Genomic DNA, 17,280 nt, shown 5'->3' with positions numbered 1-17,280 from the left:
GACGTGCTTTAAAATGGCCACATCTTTTAAGTAAGGGTAAGACCTTGGCTGCAGTTTACTCATTGTTTGACAGGACCTTTACACCCCTTGTAGGACAACCTTTGTCTATTGATAATTGTGACCACTTTATTGAGTTACATAAGGTCTTTTTTAATGAATTAAGAGTTTATATGTCCAAATTGCCGATGAAGAAACAGCAAAATGTACGCGTGGGATGCCATGGAAAACTTTGGTATGACCACGCTTGTAAAATGGCTAAGAGAAAGCTCTTATATGCGATCAAAAGCAAAACCAAAGATGATGTTAGACTTGCTAGGGAGGAGTATAAGCGAGTCCAAAGGGTATCGCAGAAAACATGGGAAGAGTTAATTTGGGCTGACATGCTGTTTGCTGCAAAACATAATGACAACGTTGGCTTTTGGAGGTTGGTAGCAAATAAGGGGCATGCTGGTAGACCCGTGAGGGACTCGTTCATTGATGAAATGACATGGGTGACGCACTTTTCCAATTTGTACAAACCATATGATAATGGTAAGGAAGATGAGCTCCCATGTTCACTCCCATTACCTGTATGTCTTGATTTTACTTTGGAAGAAACATATAGGGCAATTAATGAACTAAAAAATAACAAAGCTCCCGGCCCAGACAAAATATCGGGTGACCTCTATAAACATGTACCTGAAGTTTGGGCACCCTATATTAATCGTTTGTTTAATGCTCTGTCCATAAGTTGTAACTTTCCTGATAGTTGGCGTGCAGCAGAAGTTGTCCCGATTTTTAAAAAGGGAAAAAGATCTATTCCCTCTAATTATAGACCTATTAGTTTAATGGACATTCTGCAAAAACTTTATGCTAAGCACCTACTATTTAGGATAAATGACTGGCTGGAGGAGTCGGCTATACTTTCCAAATTTCAGGCAGGCTTTCGGTCTAAGACCAGTACGATAGACCAGGTCTTTAGATTTTGTTGTCTGTTTTGGAAGTATGTTCACATTCGGAAAGGTCATTTGTATGTAGCCTTTATTGATCTGAGGGCGGCATTCGACCTTGTTCCTCGCAATCTGCTATGGAGAGCGTTAAACTTAGCCGGCCTGCCAGAAAGCCTTCTGGTCCAGATTATTGAACTACACGCTAGAAATCACGCAAACATCAGGTGGGGTCCGAAAGGTGAACTGACGCGAGATATCCCGATTAAACGTGGTGTCCGACAGGGATGCGTCTTGGCCCCCACTCTGTTCTCTATTTTTGTCAATGATGTGCCTGATTATCTTAATGCTTGTAGTAATGACTCACCACAGCTGAATGGAGAGAGAGTGCCTGCGTTGCTCTTCGCGGATGATACCATCTTAATATCCCAAACCAAGAGGGGCCTCCAGGCACTCTTAAACTCCTTCAGCAGTTATTGTGTGACCAAAGGGCTAGAAATAAATGTTGATAAAACAAAATGTATGGCTTTAAATCCCATTAGACCGGACAGAGGGAACCTGACCCTGAATGGGGAAACTTTAGGTACTGTGGAGAATTTTACCTATTTGGGGGTAGTACTCGATTCTAAGTTAACATGGAAGGCTCAAATCGAAAAGAGTAAGGTGGCATATGCCCATAACGCAAAACCTATAATCTGTAGATTGAATGCTAGTACAAGTAAAAGTATAACTCCCGTACTTGAACTTTTCAAATTCAAAATTCAATCTGCAGCTTTATATGGGGCTGAGATATGGGGACCTTGGGCCAGGGAGAGTTTTCAAGGCCTTGATAATAAATTCATGAGAACAATTGTAAAGGTCCCAACCAGCACACCTCTAACACCTCTCCATTTCGACCTGAACTTCAAACGAACCGACCACCTAACTATCATAAGACCATTAATGTTCTGGATAAGGATTTGGTCCACTCCGGAACTGGTAGATTATAGAAATGGTCTTCAAGAAGTATTAAATTTAGATTCTTTTAATTCCCTTCGGTGGTTCGGGCATGTTAAAAAATGGTTTGATAATCTGGGTCTGAGTTCGTTCTGGGAAAACCCAGAGAATTTACCAGCTTTTGCTAAAAATACAGTAAAGAGAGCATATTGGTGTTTTATGAACGACAGATATGTTCATGATAGTAGAATTGGCTCCTTAACTAAAAAATTTCTAACCTTCAAGAGCGAACCATGTTTTGAATCCTTCCTGGATGAAATAGAGCCTCCTCTTGCCAAGACTCTCTTCTTGAAGTTCAGGTATGGGAACCTCATGCTGAATTCCAACATTGAGCGTTGGACAAATAAAAAATCGGATTGTCCTACGAGTATAAATGAGAGATGTCCTATGTGCTCAGATCTATGCAAGGAGAATGAGGTCCATATGTTATTTATTTGCAAAGCATACCTGAAAGCTAGAAAAAGATGGCTTAAACCTATGTGTGTTCTTTTAGGAACTAGATCATGTTTTACAGCATACAGGATCATAAAAACTAATACTGCACAGTTTATTGTATTTAGTATTAGTAGGTTTCTACACTCAGTCTTTTTTGTCCGAAAGAAACTGGGACAGGTGCTTTGAAGATGGATTGATTTTAAAACAGTGAACATTGTTGCTAAAAATTGTATTTTCCCGCTGAATGAATGATGTTTTTGATTTAATTGGCGAAAATTAATTTTATAATGTATTATTGAAATTATTGTCTCAAATGTTTCGATGCATGTATTTCACACCATATATGAGTTAATGAATGTATATATGTATGTCTTTTATGGCCTCGGCCGAAATAAAGAATTTTGATGAATAAAAAAAAAAAAAAAAAAAATGATCCTACGTCCTCATTTCCTTTTCTTATTTGTGAATATCCCAATCATACTGCCTAAATCATTTTTCCCCGAGTCTTCAAACTCTGCCGTGGATGAAATGGGACACACTAACAAAAACATACACAGAGGATGGTTTAACCACTTCTATGCTAATGACAAGGTCAGCTCATCATGCAGTACACTGGACGTGTGCTTATGACGAGCTGACCTTGTCATGAACAATGGGAAATATTAATCTTCAGCACAGGAGAAAAATCTCCATAGCATTGAAGGTGTTAAATGCTTCAGACTTGGAAAGATACTATAGGGCCGCACAGTTGTTGCATGAATATTTTGGATATATTGATCCCATGACCTACCACAACTATATATTGAAAGAAACAAGGTCAGTCCTACTCCATTGCCAAAAACATTATTAAGTGGGTCTCAGGGAAGACCCTGCATCATAGACCTGGTCGGATGCACAAGGTCTCAAAAATACAGCAGTTGCCCAGCAGCTTACACTCATATACTCTCCCAAATCGTCGATCAAATGGTGTGACTGGTTCCCGATGTGCGAAGATAGGGCAGTTATACAAACACTTTGCATGTTACAAAATGAACAGACTGGAGGGAATGTAAAGCAGCTTGTTTTACTGGAACATAATCTTATAAGGAAAGATTGAGTGAAAAAGAACCACACAGTGTATTGACACTCACAAGCGTGACTGTCCCTGCTCACACTGATTATCCAATACAATGGACAACAGACCCAGTGCGCTACCTGGGATTTCAGATACATACTGACCCAGAAGTGGTACTGCTGGAGAACTACAGGCGCTCAATACAGAAATTAAAAGACTCAATTGATAAATGGATAAGACTCCCACTGTCTCTTATAGGCAGCATTGCTCTAATAAAAAGGATCCTACGTCCTCGTTTCCTTTTCTTATTTGTGAATATCCCAATCATACTGCCTAAATCATTTTTCCAGAGCCTTCAAACTCGGCCGCGGATGAAATCGGACACACTAACAAAAACATACACAGAGGATGGTTTAAATGCTCCAAACTTGCAAAGATACTATAGGGCTGCACAGTTGTTGCATGAATATTATTGGATATATTGACCCCATGACCTACCACAACTATATATTGAAAGAAACAAGGTCAGTCCTACTCCATTGCCGAAAACATTATTAAGTGGGTCCCTGGGGGGACCCAGCATCATAGACCCGGTCGGATGCACAAGGACTGAAAAATACAGCAGTTGCCCAGCAGCTTACACTCATATACTCTCCCAAATTGTCGATCAAATAGTGTGACTGGTTCCGGATGTGCGAAGATAGGGCAGTTATACAAACACTTTGCATGTTACAAAATGAACAGATGGGGGATTTCTTCCTAGACGGCATAGTGAGTACATGGGATCAAACACTAGCACATGCACCTTAGACGTCAACAGCATATCTTCTTCAGACCAATTCTCCACAACGCGGTATCACGGTGTTATATGCACTCGTCAATATGCGTAACACTCAAGTACTGCACAAAACACAACGGGAGTGGCAGGAAGAGCTAGGTATAGAAACCACTGAGGCACAGTGGCCGCGTTGCTTTGCAAACACGAAGACCATCTCACAGACTGGGCAACATAGTTTAATACATTATAAATACCTTCACAGAGTATATTACACTCCAGCTCGGCTGTACAAATATGGCTTGAGGGAGGATGATAGATGCATGAGACGTAGAGCTGGTAACGTGATTTTCACCCACCTGGTGTGGGAGTGCCAAGGAGATCGCACATTCTGGAGGGAGGTTTACATGGCTCCAACACAGACGCTGGAGTTGCATATCCCAGAGACCCCACTGGTTGTGCTCCAAGGCTATGATAAAGAAATACACAAATCAGGTGACAAACTGGTGGCTATTAGCCTATTATTAGCAAAACGTAGAATAGCAATGCGAAGGGCATGGGGTCCTCTGCCCAAGCTATCAGATTGCCACACAGACCTAGCTTACTGCTCCACGCTATTGGACAATTATAATGCATTAATTCCTGACTGTAGTAGACCTAAAGATGTATGGAGACCGTATCAGATTTATATGGCGCAGAAGTCCATTGAAGATGAAGGGCCAAAGGGGCAAAGCAGAACAGGTGTGGGCTGAGGTGCTGAGGTGCAGGTGAGGGTCACTAATAAACTACCTGTGATGGACATCATATTCATGTATAGAATTGTAGATAATAGGTGGTGAGAGCGCGTACCTATATGTCAGTATCGCACCCTGAACAACAGAGCATAAAGGTAGTAGACATACAGTGGTAATCATAAAATAGCTTACAATGAGTTGACTGTGGATATATGAAATATTATTTTTATTGATGATTGTGTATTATTTGTGCTCCGTGACTGGCTGCAAGACACTAACATTTAAATAAAGTTTAAAAAAATGTTGTACACATTGATATTCAGGAATTTAATTTGATAAGTGATACACGAACAGTAATGTAGTTTAATATCCCTTGTGAGAGACTAGCTCAGTGTATGATGCACACTGATGTTAATGGACACCTTGCGCTGATCCAGACAATCCTTATGCTGATTTTAGTGGTCTTAGACAACCTTCGAAAACTCTCTAAGTGGTAGCTATATAGAGCAGCCTTCAGGCTTAGTCTGGAGGGAATGTAAAGCAGCTTGTTTTACTAGAACATAATCTTATAAGGAAAGATTGAGTGAAAAAGAACCACACAGTGTATTGATAAAATATGTATTTAATATAAGACACTCTCTAACACACACATATATCTTTTAGCCGGAGATATACACAATGCACACAATACTCTGCAATAGAAACAGGTAAGTAGCACAGAAAACACAGTAGTCCCCAGGGGGAGACAAATTCATATACTAAAATAGTGGTATGCGGACCCCGACTCGAGCCAAGACAATACTCAGAAGACGTAGAAGTGTCGGGACCCAATGAACCACCCAATGTGAGTATCTACTAGCCCCACAGAGGTCATGTGCAGTGTAGGAACATGACTGAGTACTCTCTATAAATCAACGTGTAAGTCATGGTTGCAATTTTAAAGAAGGAGGACCCTTCCCAGTGGACCCTGAAGAAACAACGTGATAGACAAGAGGTTGGAGAGCCACCCCACCCATGGATACCTTAGTAACCAGGATACCTGCACCAGGGAGGCCGGGAGCATAGGTGTAATGTGGTGTCGGAAACCGCGTCAGAAAGATGCTGCCACTGAAGACGGTAAGAGTGTCCGGTGGAACCCAAAGATGGATTTAAAAGGTAAAGAACCTCCAAGCAGAGGGGACAGAGTCTATGCCACTTAGGAGTGACCAAGAGGCACTGAAAACAAATACCCACCAATGCCGGGTACTGCAGGAGAACAAACGGTGACCTTGAAACTCCAGCTGTGTGGACCAGGTGATGATGTGAAAGACCAGGAGCCATACATGAGCTGTACCACATTGGATGTCAAGAGATGAGGGGTTGGTGTCTAGCGGGAACCCCAACAAGCCTTGGCAACTGCAACCAATATGGAAGTTGAAGAAGGTGCAATGTCAGCACCAGCAAGGTCCAGGAGACTCACCACAAGCAGGGGAGTCAGGGCGGACCTCAAGCAATCAGTGGAGCACAAAGAATTGAAATGTGACCCTCGACAGGACCCACAGGCCAGAGGCACTAGAGTCGCAAGAGGACCTTGAGCAGCTACCAAAGAAGCAGACCCACAGTGCAAGCAATGCGATGTGACCAAAGATTCCAGTCATTGAAGACGCTTGAGGTTAGGGCTACTTGGGGCCTGAGGATCTTGATGGAAGGAAGCCAACAAGCATTTGTTATGGCAAGTTGACGCTGGGCACAGAAGTTCAGTTCCTGCAGCTCCAACAAGGGATACTGGCCTCAAATTTGGAGAGAGAACAGGGCAGTCCTCAACGGATGTGAAGAACCACCAACTGTGTTACTGAGACTTTCGGAGTCCGTGAGAGCCCAGGATCAGCAGACCGGTCAGCTTAGTTGCGGTGCTTGCAGATGCAAGGAAGTGACTTCTTAATTTCAAGGAAGATTCCTTCAGGTGTCTTGGATGCCCACAGGACTTGGAATGTTTCCTGTATGGAGCACAGGCATTGAATTTGCAACAGATGAGCAGGGTGAAGAAAACAGGAGCAGCAGGAGTCTTCCAGGTTGCAGCCTTGATGCCTGCCCAAAGCAAGTCCAGCGAAGTCCAGAGTGCCCAGACAGTCAAAGTTGAACTGGTGTCTGACTTGAATCGTGTCCCACAACGAATCTAGAGACCCACCTTCAGGTACACCCTTAAGTACCCTAGGGAAGGGTTTGGGATGGTTCATGGTTCCCTCCCAGGGGAGGGGTTGGACATTTGGGAGAATACTCCCATGTCCTCTGTCCAGTTTTGTGCCAGAGCGGAGCCAACAGCTCCCTGACTGGTTTGAACTTGACTATGCAAGGAGCGCACCAAATATGCTCCTGAAGCAGATTGAGTGGGGCTGGCAAGCTCTCCTACCTGGCCCAATACACTAACATTAAACCCTGCCTGGGAGGTGGTCAGGAGTCCTATTGTTCTGCCTTCCCCTGTCTCAGCAGCAGGAGAGCAGAATCTTGTCTCTGTTTGGCAGCAACGTTTAAATTAGATCAGAAAAGAGTTGTACATAAGAATGGGACGAGAGTCAGGGGCTGTAGATATATGTGTTATTTTAGGATTCAGATGTTTTTGAATGTATCAAGCAAATGGGTATTGTAAATTAAAGCCTGTTTTATTGCTTTTTTCAGTTTCCCCCGACGAAGGGCTAAGAGGGCCCGAAATGCATTGGGTTTAATAAATCACTGCTTCACATGAACTGGATGCGTTTGTACTTGTTCTTAAATGAGGTCCGGATGGACGACTTTGAACATAAGAAAATATGGGAAATTTGCATGATACCATACGTGTGGAGATAAAAGATAAAAGATGAATCTAGAAGTGATAATTACGTTAAAAAGGAGGATAACGATGATGAAAAAATATTGTGTGCCATGAAGAAGTAAGAAAAAGGCGCAAATCGCTTATAGCTGTGCCACTGGTTTTGGGGTGATGTGTCACCCCAAACTCTATGTGCATTGTAACTAGGGGCCTATGGGGTATGGCACCCACATGGCACCCACACCAGTGCAGCACGCAACATTGGATAAAAGTATATAATGAAGCAAAGAACATGAATAAAGAGGTGTGCATCTCGCATCATTCAAAAACGTTTCATAACTTTACCCTACCACGAGCTTGCACCCAAACTAAGGATGAATAAAACAGGAAGAAAAGACTGCGAATAATTTAACTCTGCACGTATGGCGGAAGAACTGGTTTATAAAGCAATGTTTTACTGAAGGGGAACAAGAAATGAACTAAATTTGATGATTAAGCATTTGCGATAATTATGTTTTAAAGTTAAATGAATCCACAAAATCTGTCTGTTTTAAATGTGCAAAAGAATGTTCACGTAACAGAATAAGCTTGTATCTGTGGGTTTCTGCTGTTGGATAACTTCATTCGGGATGTTAAAAACTAATTCTGAGGCATTATGGGTGATGTAGGAATTAGGCAGAGAGGATGTGGTTTCAGAGAGGAGGGATCGTTGTTTCATGAGTCATGGGGTATAGGTGGAGCCAGTAATTAAGAGCGAGTTTAAAAAGCACCTGTTCTACAATGTTTATGTAACCTTTTTGGCGCGAAGGGAGGTAGAAGTGAAATGTCACGGAGATGAAGCAGGTACGTTTAGGAGGCACGACGGTTATTTAGTTAATTGTGCACATTGTAAGGAACGGAAAGTTTCGTTAGGATAAGAGCATGTAGGAATGCAAGTTAAAGATGGCAGATTTAAGTGAGAAACACCGTTATTTGAAGAACGGAATATAGGCATGGTTAAACAGGAATAAAGAGGGGAAATGAATAATGTTTCATGTGTCTATGATAAAAAGGGTGATCAAGTGCAAGGAAGGGGTGAACACGAGTGTGTTAGACCTATAATCAGTGCTTTTCAGATGGATGTAGCGCGGTTTTGAAAATTTGTTACACTTATAGATAGGTTGAAAGTATTAGTTCAAGGGAAAGAAGATAGCTTCAAGATAAACTCGTTGGTAATATAGCAGGGAATGACTTGAGCCAGACAGTTAAATGTAACCACATCGATGCAAGAAGTAGACAACAGACCCGTTTAAATTAGATCAGAAAAGAGTTGTACATAAGAATGGGACGAGAGTCAGGGGCTGTAGATATATGTGTTATTTTAGGATTCAGATGTTTTTGAATGTATCAAGCAAATGGGTATTGTAAATTAAAGCCTGTTTTATTGCTTTTTTCAGTTTCCCCCGACGAAGGGCTAAGAGGGCCCGAAATGCATTGGGTTTAATAAATCACTGCTTCACATGAACTGGATGCGTTTGTACTTGTTCTTAAATGAGGTCCGGATGGACGACTTTGAACATAAGAAAATATGGGAAATTTGCATGATACCATACGTGTGGAGATAAAAGATAAAAGATTAATCTAGAAGTGATAATTACGTTAAAAAGGAGGATAACGATGATGAAAAAATATTGTGTGCCATGAAGAAGTAAGAAAAAGGCGCGAATCGCTTATAGCTGTGCCACTGGTTTTGGGGTGATGTGTCACCCCAAACTCTATCTGTTTGGCAGCAGCCAGGTTGTGCTCTATTAGTTCAATCTTACAAGGCCCCCCGTGCCCTTCGCTCAGACCACCAACATCTCCTGCAACATCTCCTGCAAGTCGCGAGAGTAAGAAAGGCCAGGACCGGCGGTAGAAGATTCTCCGTCAATGTGGCAGTTCTGTGGAATTCCCTTCCGCTTGCCCTGCGTTCCAAAACTGGCACCCTACGATTTCGTAAACTTTTAAAGACTCACCTGTTCCCTGCCTAATGAGTCGTATCTGTAAGGGTTGCTCTCTCTGGATAAGCGCTGGGATGCCCAAGGGTAACCACACGCGATACAAAACTCATTAATAATTGGTCTAGAAGACTGGTACCGGGAGCACTGAGGACCTAACAGAGGGCCTTTAAAATGTTTGGAATCATACCTCCCACACCAGTTACAGTGTTTGGGTATGATTCCAACATGCTTGATACCAAACACGATAGGGTTCGTTACAGCCAGTTTCGACATGGTCATCGAGTAATGACACAGTGCCCCTCAATATGTTATATGGCTGTCCCACTTGCAACCCATGAGAATGGACTCCGAAGGCTGTAGGGGTGTACTGCTCATGCCGGTGCACCCTTACACTGAGCACTGAGCACCCTGCCTTCGGGATTAAAAAGGCTTGCTTTAGGGGTGACTTAGGTTTTAAGTGTAGTGACCTTAAATATAGGGAAACCTATATCTTTGGTAAGTGATGTGTGAACCAGCTTCCACAGGCTGCAGTGGCAGGCCTGTGGTTACAAATTGAGTTATCTCCCATGGGTGGCATAACACATGGTGCAGCCCATGGGGGACACCTGGTGTACCTATGCCAGGATACCTTACTGACATATACTAGGGACTGATAAGTGTACACCAGTGTCCAATGTGGAAGGTAGCTAAGTGCTTACTATAACAATTTAGGGGAGGAAGGAGAGAGACTGGGGTCCTGATTAGCAGGATCCCAGTCAGACTAGTCACAAACATCACTGTACCAGGCATAAAGTGGGTGTAACCATGCTAACTACATCCCTATTTTCAGAAACATTATTTCATGATTATCCAAAGAGAAGTATCAGGACATGTAGGAATGTTCTCTTCTCTTCCAGTGAATATCAATTACAGATATTTTCTCTACAGGTAGTACGATACATTATAGATAGAGAGTTATTATTTCATTTGAGATAGTCACCTGTAATGTTTACCTATGATGTTTATTTGCCTTTTAGGTCTCCTTCCCTGCTGTTCCCTTCCTTACCTTCCCTCGCTTGATTCTCCTCAGTCTTCTGTGTATTATAGCTGACAGAAATGAGACGATCGAGAGGCTGACCCATTTCAGCCTCAAACTGATCCTGAGAGTTTGGAACAGATCCTTGACATTGACAACGTATTTTAGTCGGATCGGCTTGGCTGGTTGGTCTTGGTCCTTCAGAGGTTCTTGAATAAGCATGGGCGGATTTAGCGAATCTGGCGTACGCGAACTTGCGTATTTACAGATTCGCAATCCGCAAAATCCGCGAACTCTCGCGAATTTGCGAATTTTTGTGTTTTTTGTGTTCGCAAGGGTTCGCGAGGATTTGTGTACCAGTTCGCAATTGCGAACTTACTTGTCGGCTCGCAACGGCCGCGACTATGTTGTTTCTACGTCTGGTTCATCATCACAGGTTCACAGCACCCTCTGTTTCACCACTGCCACCCTCTGGTACACCCATGCCACCCTCTGGTACATCCTCACTGCCACCCTCTGGTTGGTTTATCACTGTAAATTATGGGGGTGAAAAAAAGCAAGCACACCTGCCCTGCTTCAACTGCCATGAATTAATTTGGGGTTGATTAATGTGTCAGTGATTTTGAAACTTCCAGTCTGGCTGGCACCCGCTTCCTTCCTTATCTGTAATTTGCTTTCTGTTGCAGTGCAATTTTTTTTTCACAGGACCTTTATGGCCCACTTGTAGCTATTCTATGAGCCTGCTGTTTGGGTCAGAGCAGGGTCATAGAATAGTTGCAAATAGACAACTGAACTCTGGAGGGGCCCCTCAGGAAGCACTAGAGTGAATGGTTACTAATGTTAAGATTGAACTTTTGCACCTGCTGATTGCTTTCAGTTCTGCAAAAATCGTTTTTCTGCAATTTTGCGCGATTTGCGGGGCGCGAATCCGTGCGAGATCGATTTCGGAAGCCGCGAATTCGTGCGAATACACGATTTGTTTTTTTTGCGGCATGTATGTTCGCGTGATTTTGTGCGTGTTCGCAAGGCGCTTGTAGCGCTACGTTTGCGAAGTTACCCTAGCGGTCGTACATGGGCGCGGCCATCTTGTTTGCGTGACGTAATTCCGTTTCCGGCCGCTATGTGTAATCTCGCAAAGTGTGCGGCTCGCTAGTACAATTTCGCGAGGAAAATCTCGCGCGAACTTACCCACGCGGTCGTGAACGGGTGCGGCCATCTTGTTTCTCATTCATTGCTATGGTTCTGGGCATGCTCTCTGTATCCTTTCTTAATCACTGCCATCCTTTGCTTTTTTGAAGTTTTTTTTAATCTATTTTACTTATTATCTATCCCTCTATTTTTCTAGCTCTATATTTTTGTGTTTTCTGCTACTTTTTGTTAATTTTGAACTACTTTTTTAAACACTTTTATTTTCTTCTTCCCTGTTCTATTTCTTCTTTCTTATTTTGCTTCCTTTCTGCCCAGACCATGGCAAAGGGAGCCGGGAAGAAGCCCGCAAAGGGGAAGGGTCCCGCACCCCGTGCCCGGCTCCCGTGCGGGCGTTTGAGAGGGGAGACAGTGATAGCTCGGGAGATTTTTAGTGCGGAGGAGGTGGCCGCACTAATATTTCACGTCCACTGCCGCCTCCCCAAGACCATCATGGGAGGCGGCAAGATCGCAACCGGCTACGGCATCCGGGAGCGCCGGAAGCGGTGGGAGAAGGTGTGCAGGGCCATGTTTAAACTCTCTGGGGTCCGGCGCACTTATAACCAGGCTGGACAGATGTCATGGACCGGGAACGCGACTTGCTGGACGTGCTTGGCGTAGAGATCCCCGGGCTTGGTGAGTAGTAGTAGCTATTTCTAGCTATTTCATCACTACTCTGTTTTATCCGGCTCTGTTATTTGCAAATGTTTGTTTTTTACCAAGAGCAATAATGCTGCAGATTACATTGTAGGTAAATTATATTTCAAAATCTTCTATGCATTTCAGGTGCACTGCTCTCCTTCTCAGTAGCCTTGCTACTATGCTTATTTGTTTTGTATTTTGTATTCATTTCATTGGCCTGAGAAATTATGTATGAGTGTAGTGTAAAGAACTGCGTAATGCTAAACACTAAGGGTCATATTTTCAATTACCGGCGCATCCCTGCAAAGTAGCAGGGATGCGCCAATAATTGTGCGCCATGCCACCACCACCCATGGGCCCAAAACGTCACAGAAGCCTTACGCATCTGTGCCGTAAAGGCGGCGCATTGCTGGAGTTGCGTGCCAACGATGGCGCAGCTCCAGCAATGCTCTGGGGTGCCCTATCTCCCCAATGCTGCATCAAGCCGTACGTCGGCTTCAAGCAGGCGCAGGGTTTGAGTCACGCATCATTGTCCTAAAAGTGACTGATTGACATCTTGTAGATTTCCCTCAGCCACTTTTAGGATTCGTTCCTGCGCAGGAACGCCCTCCCTTGCGCCGGAACGCCCCCTGATGGCGCAGGGCTTTACAACGTGATGCATCTCCCATATGCGTCACTTTGTTAATATACGCCGCACCATGGCACCTCTTTTGTTCTGCCGCTGCATCACAAAAGTCACGCAACAATGGAGCAAAAGAGCCGCAAGGGGCTTCAAAATCAGCCCCTACAGACTCAAGTCCAGTCCTTCCTTTAGACACATGGCTATAAGAAGAAATAGTGGTGGTGGTCGGTGGATTTATAGTTTGAGTATTCACTGATCTGCAAGCACGATGGACTTTGTCCGTCACTTCGCGTGCTGCGGACTGCTGCCTGCCAGGCCAAGGTAAACCTTTTTAGTAGTCTGTTTAGTGAGTTACATAGGAACTTTCAAAGTCAACGGTCCGCAAATCAAGCAATACTAATAACGTAGTATACCACATGAGATCGGTCAATATATCCCGTGGAATAGTTGTCTGTCTATTTGCTATTTCGCCAAAATATTTTGTATTGTTATTTTGAAATGTTTGATTTGGTTGACAAATATCATCCATGTTTTCTGGTCTTTCTTTCTTTCATGTTGTACATCAGCTCCCCCCAGGGGCAAGAGGACACAGGAGGAGGAGGAGGAGGAGGAGGGTGTTCAGGATGCAGGGCAGGATCAGGCAGGCGAGGGCTCCTTTGCTGGCCCCAGTAAGTTTTAATTTTAATATAGAGTACCTATTTTTTCCTAGCGTTCCTCATTCGATTTTTTTCTAAATCGTCTTTGATCTTCTTGTAGACTGGATCTAAATTCTTATCCTGCCTCGACTATGACTCCCTGTGGTATTACTAGATTATTCTTATTAGTTTGTCTGTGTAGGTAGCTAACTAAGATTGCACATTTGGCAATTCCATTGGACCCCCATTCTAGTCAGCAATAGCTCTATGCACTGAGTGCAGTCCTCTGGGATTGTCCATAATGTCTTTTCACGTCTTCGAAATGTTTATGCTTTGACAATTGCCAACAATAAAAAGGTGAATGACCACCAAGAAAGAATAAGATACTACTTTACTTTTGGTTTGGATACTAGGACAATCCATTCTACTACTGTTGCAGGGACAAATCTGCACAAACAGAACTATGGACACGAAATAATGCAATAAATTATTACATTGTATTTAGTTTTTTTCTCATTTCTTCATTCCTCCTAGACCAAATATTATATAGTAGTGAGTGGTGTATTCTAACATTCTTAAATGTACTTTGTAGGTGGAACATCTGGTGGCGGGGCCAGCGCGGAGGTGGTGGTGTTGGACGAGGACTCTGGGGAGGAGGCGGTGCAAGTGCCGGACGTTCCTGTGAGGGTTCACACGGTGGTGGCGGGAAGAGGTAAGCTATATATTCCTTACTTATTGAGATTGAAGACTGCATAGTGTGCTTTCTGCACGGGTGTATTATAAATCAACCAGGTAGTAGCCTCCTCTAAATGTACTTCGACTTAGCTGTGAAGTTTTTGGCGAGAAGAATCCCAATAAGATCTGAGATGAACTTGATGGATGGGATGAACGAAAAGCGAAAGAAGGGTGTAAGTAAGTGTGGAAGGACGAGAAATTTAATGATGGCTGGCAAAGAGGAATGATATGTGTTTGGTTGGTCCCCGAGGTGGCTGGGAAGGAAAGAAAATGGTATGGTGCATGGCTGGGTGAATGATACAGCAAGGATGGGTGGAAGGAGAACAGCCTGGGTGGGTGAAACAGAAACTGTATGTGTGCATATACTTTGAATGGATGGATGCCTGGATCATGGTATTATCTGACTCTTAGATAGCATATGTGTATCTAGAGAGAGTAGACGGTCACTGGATGAACTAAGTGTTACCTTGAAGAGCATGTAACACCGCACCCGCACGTCCGTTCCAGTGTAGGAAAGGCAAGGAAAAGAAGTTGTAATTTTGTTCAAATACTACCATGAATAGTAGCAGTAGTTTGTATTGCAACTGCAAGCACAGCATATATCCGGTTCTTACGGTGGACACTCCCTACCTCTCTTAATAACTTTAGTTTAGTAGTACGTCATTCATGTGTGGGTGTATCACTGTTCACTCAATAATAAGCAAAGCACCTAAAGTCATCCCATATGTCATCAAATACATCCCATGTGAAGTGATAGATAATCAAATTATTTAGCTTCTTCATTTTCCTTTTCTAGTACTCATTTGCACTGTAGGGTGAAAGCTAAATTAATTAAGCAGTAGCCCTTGTAACAGAGTATTCTCAGTGCCACCCGTAATAGAAAAGGAAGAGCTTCACCACCTGCATGTACTGGACCGGTACAGTAGCGCAAGTCTGTCTCACTCATCATGGTGTGCGTCTGTTTTTCTCGGGTGCAAGTTCACTGCGCTGGCATTATGCCGGCTTGCATAAGATAACGTACCAATTTTCCTAAACAAGAGAGAAGAAGAAGAATAAGACTAGTGGACTGTCATAGTCGACTGTAATGGAAGTCCATAGTGCTCGTAGAATTAGTTCCTTAAACTCCCACTAATGTTAGAGCAAGGATGAAGAAGTGGGAGGTTAGATAGATACTGTCCTCAATAGTTATGTACTGTGCTTTCCATTTGCTACTTGTACTGTGACACAACTTTGTGCTCAATCACGTTGTGTTATTAATCTTAAGGAGCATTGGTTACAGACTATGTCTTTCTTTCTTCATATAGTTGCTCCTTCCAAATCAACTAGACCATCACGGAGGGAGCAGGCTCGAATGGCCCGGCAACGGAGGCTGGATGCCACTGTCGCCGAATATCGGCGGCTGGTGGCCCTGGAGGAGGAGGACACGCAGTCAACCGGTACGACAACAACAACATCTACTGGGACAGCTGCATCCTCCTCCGTGCCCCCACGGGCTGCCAGCCAGCGCAGTGCTCCAGCGGTACGGAGCCGGGCTACTAAAGCCAACCGCCACCGCCGAGCAGCAAAGACACCAGCTGCCCCCCACAGGAGTTGCAAGGCACGCCAGCGCCGCTTATCCCTAAGAGTGTCCTACCTGGAGCAGGAGGTCCATACCTACAAGAACTTGGTGGAGGGCCTCCACTTCGACCATGCCACCCTCCGCAAGGAGTATGATGCCCTGGCCGCTAAAGTCAACAGCACCCTCCCGTAGTGTAGTGTCCCTTGCCCCTTTTTTAGAGACTTTTGGGGGGTGGGAATTGGGAGTTGGGTTGTGGGACTTTTAAAGGACAATCGTTGGGGTTAGGGAGGGTCTTGCGGGAGATTATTTTGTTAGGGCTACTAAAATATACTTTTTGAAACTTTATCTGACCATACCTGTTTTTTACTGCTTTTGAGTCTGGTGGGTGGGGGTTTAACAGTAAGTTTGTTTTCCTGAGGAGTCCTAGGACTTTAGTAGTACTACTGTCAACCTCTCGTCTATTCCTAATACTCCATTATACTACCTCCCACCAAACGCTTATCTTACCTGTAATTTGTGTTAGAAATTAGGGCTAGGCCCAGGGCTGGCTCCACAGGAAATGGCGATTAAGGTTGGCAATCCTGGGCGGATGAAATGTCCTCATTGCGGTGGTACTAGTGGTGTGACACAGTGGCAGTTGCATGCATATGGAAAAAAAGAAAATGAAACCTGGTTTGTCCTTACTATAGCATTACAACGGTACGATAGAGAATATAGGAGGTGACAGTTCACTAGAACAGTGCCACACAGAGCCTAACAAATGGTAAAGTAGAAAGTATAACTAGTACTTGTGTTGAATTTCTTTGACATTGGCTACTACTACAAGAAATAGTACTGAAGCTAGCTGAGTAAGTCTAGAATATATCCTCGGATTCCTTCACCAGCCTGTTGCTATGACCTTATCCTCCCCAGCAAGTGTGTAGAATTATTGATGTCATTTAGTCACACATCAAGCAAAACCACACAGCCCGGGGGGAGACGGTTAGGGTTTGGAAAATGGATGGGAATGGGGGTTTCTTTTTGGGTAGGTTTTGTTGAGAGAAAAAAAAAAGCACAGCATTGACAAACAAGAATTGAAGATAAAGAAATCTTTGGGTACAAAGCTAACTATAAATCTTTTAAGTGACATAAATGAAGTGCATGCCCTACTGCATACATTGTTACTGAAAAGTAAGTAGAACTAGAATGCGACAGTACAGGGCTT

Source organism: Lissotriton helveticus, chromosome 2_1 (assembly GCF_964261635.1).
Source record: "Lissotriton helveticus chromosome 2_1, aLisHel1.1, whole genome shotgun sequence".
In the NCBI taxonomy this organism is placed as follows: domain Eukaryota; kingdom Metazoa; phylum Chordata; class Amphibia; order Caudata; family Salamandridae; genus Lissotriton; species Lissotriton helveticus.
The sequence above is the reverse complement of the archived record's forward strand: the minus strand, read 5'-3'. Positions refer to the sequence as shown.